Below are 6,000 nucleotides of genomic sequence, written 5' to 3' on the forward strand. Positions count from 1 at the left end.
TCGAGGGCATTTGCGTCACCGACGCGGTCCCCGGGGATCTGCCAGTAGCCGGTCCAGGAGCCGCTCTCAGTCCAAGGCCAAGCTGACCTGGGCTGACAAGGTGCGGAGTGGTAGCAGCAGCAGCGACGATAAAACCAACGGAGCGAGACCTGAACCCCTGCCCTCCACCCCGTTTAGAGGTAAGACACAACCAGAGCATAATGAATATGAAAAGCGCATCGTTGCCCTAGAGCGCGAAAACAGAGAAATAAAGCATAAACTAGAAGAACTCATGACACTAATGACAAAGAGAGTTCGCGACCCTCAAGACAGCACTGCACAAACACTCACACCTTATCAGCAACCTCCCACGTAGTAAGCACACAAAGAAGCACACACAAGCGCAGAGCAGTGGCACTTATGTCGGACGAACGTGAGGATGTGTTTAGTGACTGCATAGCAGACATCAGTGAGACTCTTCAAACGTCTTAGCTGTTGAGGGTAACTCCACAAGTCGACGCCGTAAGACCTGTACTAACACGTTGAGCCCCATCAGCACCGTGCAGCTACCAGAGGCGATCTCACAGATCAACTGTGGGCTGGATTTCTTAAAGACCAGTGGCACACCCGAAAACCGCCAAACAAGCATCAGCTTCTGCAGCAGCAGCACTTATGTCTTCTCCGAGACCAGTGATACCGCCGCATAAACCCACTCAACCGCACAAAGCTGATGCGGATGGTGCCAGTGGGGTCGTAACACTCGCACAACCACATCATTGATAGTTCACCGCAGCTTTTTGAAGTGTGGCAGTGGAACTGTAATTCATTTTCTAAGAGAAAAAACAGTCTAGCACAACTCATTATATCATGCGAGGAAAAGCCACAAGTTATTCTTCTGCACGAAAGTGGAGTCACTGAATCCCCACGAAACCTAACTTTCCCAGAGTACAGGGTAACCAGGCCGAACCTGTGCCCCGACTTCAAGCTTGCTAGGGGTATAGCTACCCTTGTCTGCTAAGACAACAGCTTTGTGGAGAAGACCACCCTCGCATACAAGCAAGGCTCTGAATTACAGTTGGCGATCATCCCCGGTCGTGCTACCAAAGCAAACATTTTCATTTTAAACTACTACTGTCCACCGAAGAACAGACTTCAAAACTTCAACAGCCTCTTCTTGGTGGCTACAGAACAGGCCAAAAATAAGCCTCTCATGTTTGCTGGAGACTACCGCGCATAATAAATCATGGCGTGACTACAAAAATGATGCCAAAGGAACCAAACTTGTTGCGTGCGCGGATACGCTTAGTCTAAAACTCATCACGGACCTTCAATTTCCGACACGCAAGAATAAATCTGTCCAACGTGATACCACTCCTGACTTAGCCATCCTGCGCAACGTAGAAGGGTCGTGAAACAACCTACAGGGGGATCTGGGTAGGGATCACTTCATCGCGGAAATCAACGTACACATTACTCCACCCCCGCTAAGAAAATACACGTACGTTGATTGGGATACGTTTCGCCAAATCAGAAACAATGAAGGCAAGCCCCGAGAAGCATTCGACAACCTCGTGACTAATCTGAAAGAGGTGGTTAACAAGGCAACCAAAGAAATCTCCGTGGAGTTGGAGGTACCTGCAATGGACTCTAGGCTAGCACGTCTCCTGGAGGCCAAGAACACACTTCGTGAAAGATGGAAGAAACAAAAGTTGAACCGGCGGCTCAGAGCCAAGATATCCCAACTCAACAAGGACATGGAACAACATTCCAAGAAACTCGCTGCACAGCAATGGGATGAGGTGTGCAACGAAACCGACGGCAAAATGCGCAAAGGAAGCAAGGGCCCTACTCAAGCATCTGTTTACTGACAGCACCAAATCATCCAAAAGCAGTGCCCGGTTGGAAATTGAGAGACTCGTCTAAATGAACACCTCGGAAGGCAGCGATCTACAAACCTTTGCTGACAAATTGGCGGACATGTACTTACCACTTGAAGGAAAATCTATACCGTGGGACAACCCCACATCTAAATATTAGGGAACCCCACAGTCAGCCTTCGATAGACCTTTTGAAGTTGCGGAGATCGTTCATGCCTTGCGGGATCTCAACGGACGGTCGGCGCCCTGCCTAGACGGAATCTCAAACAAGCTTCTTAGAAAGCTTGACAGCGCAGCTATTGAAGTCCTTAGAAAAGATCAGCCATGTATGGTCCGATGGCAATGTCCCGGAGGGGTGAAAAACGGCTAAAACCGTGTTCATACCCACGCAGGGAAAGCCCCTGGGACCAGAAAACTTGCGCCCGATATCACTTACATCATGCCTTGGGAAATTGGCGGAACATGTTATTCATAATCGAATTAGTGGACACATTGAGGAGAAAGGTCTGTCTCTTTCGCCACATTATGGTGGGCTTCCGGAAGTCCCTGTCTACACAAGACGCTATGCTTGTCATCAAGAGGGCCATACTCAATAACACGTCTCTAGACATCAAAGGGATATTGGCGCTCGATCTGAGGAAGGCTTTTGACACGCTGAAGCATGAGCACAATCTTAATGAAGTTTCCAAGTTGAGCCTCGGTGAAAAATTTTACAACTATGTCAAGCCTTTCTTTGCAGATCGGAAAGCTACAATGAGCATCGTCCCAATCAAGAGCAAAGAGTAGACACTGGGTAACGTTGGTACACCACGAGAATCAGTGTTGTCCCCACTGTTATTCAACATTGCAATGCACAACCTGTCTCTGCGGCTCGCCGAAGTTCCGTGCATCGGCCATGCAAAATACGTGGACGACATCACCATATGGTCCGCGGAGGGCCCTCTTGGGAAGCTGGAGAGCAATCTACAACGAGCACTCGGTGTCACGGAGGATTTTTTGACGAGCACGGGGACGGAGTTATCTAGAACTCCTCCTGCACAAGAGTTTTCCGAGACGGGGGCCGGAGATGTATGGGCAGCCTATTTGTCTGCGATCGAGAAGTGGAAAAATAATTCACATCTGTGATTCAGTTAAGGTTCTAGGCATGACAATCAGAAAGTACACCAACAACAACACCAAGGCACTCAGACGTCTCGAGAAGAGCACTCACAGCTTTAGTAGGGTTATCTCCAGAGTTGCCAACAAGAGAGAGGGGCTGAAAGAGAATAATCTCATGAAAGCCTTCCATGCGTTCCTCCTCAGCCACACTATTTACGCCGCACCTTTCCTAAAACTGACAAAGAAGGAACTTAATACGATTGACGCCTTTATCAGGACGGTGCTAAAGCGGTTCTTAAATCTTACGAAAAGCACCAGCATGGAGCAGCTCTTACATTTCGGACTACATAATACAGTAACACAGCTCTTTGAAGCTGAACTAACAGCGCAGCTATGCCGATTGTCACGTACCAAAACAGGCACCAGGATCCTCTCAGAGGCCGGGCTACAACCCCTCTTTATGCCTCCAGAAAAACAGAGTATATCTGCTGAGATAAGAGGGGCCCTATGTGTCGACCCGGTCACCAGGAACATCTATCCGTTGCACAACGAAGGGCGCCGATGAGCGAGAGCCGAGGACATCATGAGGACGATCGGGCACTCAAGCTCAGCTGCCCTCTTTGCCGTTGCAGCCCAATACTGGAAGAAGGATGCGTTATCGTCACTGTTGTCAATTAGAAAAGATGCCTAGTAAACGCTGCCACGGTGATCACCAAATTCACTCACGAAGCCGAGGAACTCGCAATCGTGGTTGCTCTTCATGGTTAAAGGAGGGATGTCACCATCTTTTCGAACTCAAGAACAGCCACCCGGTCATTCTCATCCGGCTTCGTCTCTACTACTGCTCACATCACGAATACTGTACCTACTCAGGAAAGTGAAGTGGAAGTTCCCCTGACACATATTGAATGGTTCCCTGCCTATATGGGTAATCTCTCGTCTTGCTCAACCTGCTATCCGAACGAGAGAGCTCACCAGCTAGCACGCGAACTAGCTACCCGCGGCGGTGAGCGATCCTCTCAGAGGGGTAGCGGACGGGGATGTATGAACTTCAAAGATCCATTGATTACATTTCACAAGATCACCACAGCTTATAAACTAGGGTGCAGAGTTTTCCCTCTTCCGCAGCCTAAATTGAATAAACGACAAGAAGTTACACTTCGGCAACTACAGATGCAAACGTGCATCACACCAACCATACTGCACAGACTCGACCCAGATTTCTCATCCCGCTGTCCGCACTGTCATCACGAGTAGTGTAATTTCGAACACATGCTCTGCTTGTGCCCCTTTAATGCGGGGTCACAACTACCATACCAAACCTCCTTGGAGGCTGCCACACGCAGCACGGAACTCGACGACCAACTCCTGGCCGTCCAGAGGGCCCAGGACATCACCGAGAGACTCCACCTCCCGGCACCATCCTGGGCGGAGCCACCTGGCTGAGCTAGTGAGACCTCCGGTCTCGTCCAGTCTCTGCCGCCTTTGGACCAAAATAATGTTCTCACTGACTCACTCACTCACTCACTCTTAGTTTACAGTGTTACATCATGAACAAGGAATGTAACATAGGCATGGAAATATGCAAAAAATATGGTTGAAAGACATAGACTAGTATAAGTTCTGCAGTCAGTGACGAAGCTTTTTTTTTTAAGCGAACGAGTACAGGAATAAAAAAGCCCAATTTTCCGTTTCGGAAATTCTTGAGACCAAACATAATGGGCTATCTCGCTTATAGATATACGTTTATATTTCCTCTTTTTATTCGAACAGTGAATTAAACCAAGTGCAATGCCACTGTTGCAAGCCTTTCAAGCAAACGTGAAACTAATATTGTGTACGTAATTATAAAATTATTACTGACAAATAACAAACTCAAATAAAGGAAGTTGAAGGCAACATTAGCTCCACAGTATGCTTGCAGGACTAGACCGATTTCTATCAATTGCGTTGGAAGAACAAATGGCAGAGTGGTGTGAGTGCACCTTTGTGTGCGATTCCTTTCTTCACTCGAAAACGCACAACGCACTTCTGAGATGGTGGTATTTTAAGCGAAAGTTGTAAAGCAAATGTTAAATTTATCTCTTTTTGGCTCAGCTGTAGCCAAAAACTTCCGTCTGTTGTTTCGCTTACCTTGTTTTGCTTTTTCTTTTTCTTTTAAACTGTTTTACATTGTAACATACTTCAAAAATAAATGAACTTTTTACCTGCTTGTCAACCTGTATTGACGTCACTTGCGCGAAAGCGCAGGGCTTGACTGCTGATGTAACAGAAGTAATAAAAAATGTGAATAAAAGTAGACGGACGTAGTGATTGTTCAGGCAGCATTTCCGATGGAGGCGTAAATTTTGTAGGCCTTTGTGGTCAGATTTGGCGCAAGTTGAAGAACCCCAGGTGGTAGAAATTTTCGGAACCTTCCTATACGGCGTCGCTCATAATTATATGGTGGTTTTTGGCCGTTAAATCACACATACAAGTCATGAAATCATAGTGTTCAGGTATCTATATGGAAAATCTAGGACCCGACGTCACAGGGGAAAAAAACGGGAGGAGAGGATGGTGTGCTTGCTATTAGGTACATGACCCCATAGTGTAACGTCACACGGCTATTTTCGAGGCCTTCGAACCGACGTGTTCTTTACACAACGGTCAAGCACAATCTACTAAGTGGTTGGTTTTGAACGCTGTTTAGTGAGTAGTCTATCGAGTCAACGGAGCAGCGTGCAACTCTCTCGTAACATCAATAGCCAATGACTGGCGGAAGCGGAAACAGCGTGAATGTGCCCCATCGTCCGCAGTGTTGTCGTATAACAGATACAAAAAGAAAAAAATATTTTGTTTGGAAAGCAGCAGCTTGTGTGCGTTTTAAATTATTGTATAAAATGTGTTTACCACTTGATATGAGCGAACTGCGAATACACTCGGCAGCGAACACATGCTTTCCTCCATTGCATTGTCTTGCCGTATATCAATCACCATAGATTCGCTGCTCAACAACTCAAAAACTACATATTTATTCCTAACTACGAATAAACTATTAATCGAA

Source organism: Rhipicephalus microplus, chromosome 4 (assembly GCF_043290135.1).
Source record: "Rhipicephalus microplus isolate Deutch F79 chromosome 4, USDA_Rmic, whole genome shotgun sequence".
Lineage (NCBI taxonomy): Eukaryota > Metazoa > Arthropoda > Arachnida > Ixodida > Ixodidae > Rhipicephalus > Rhipicephalus microplus.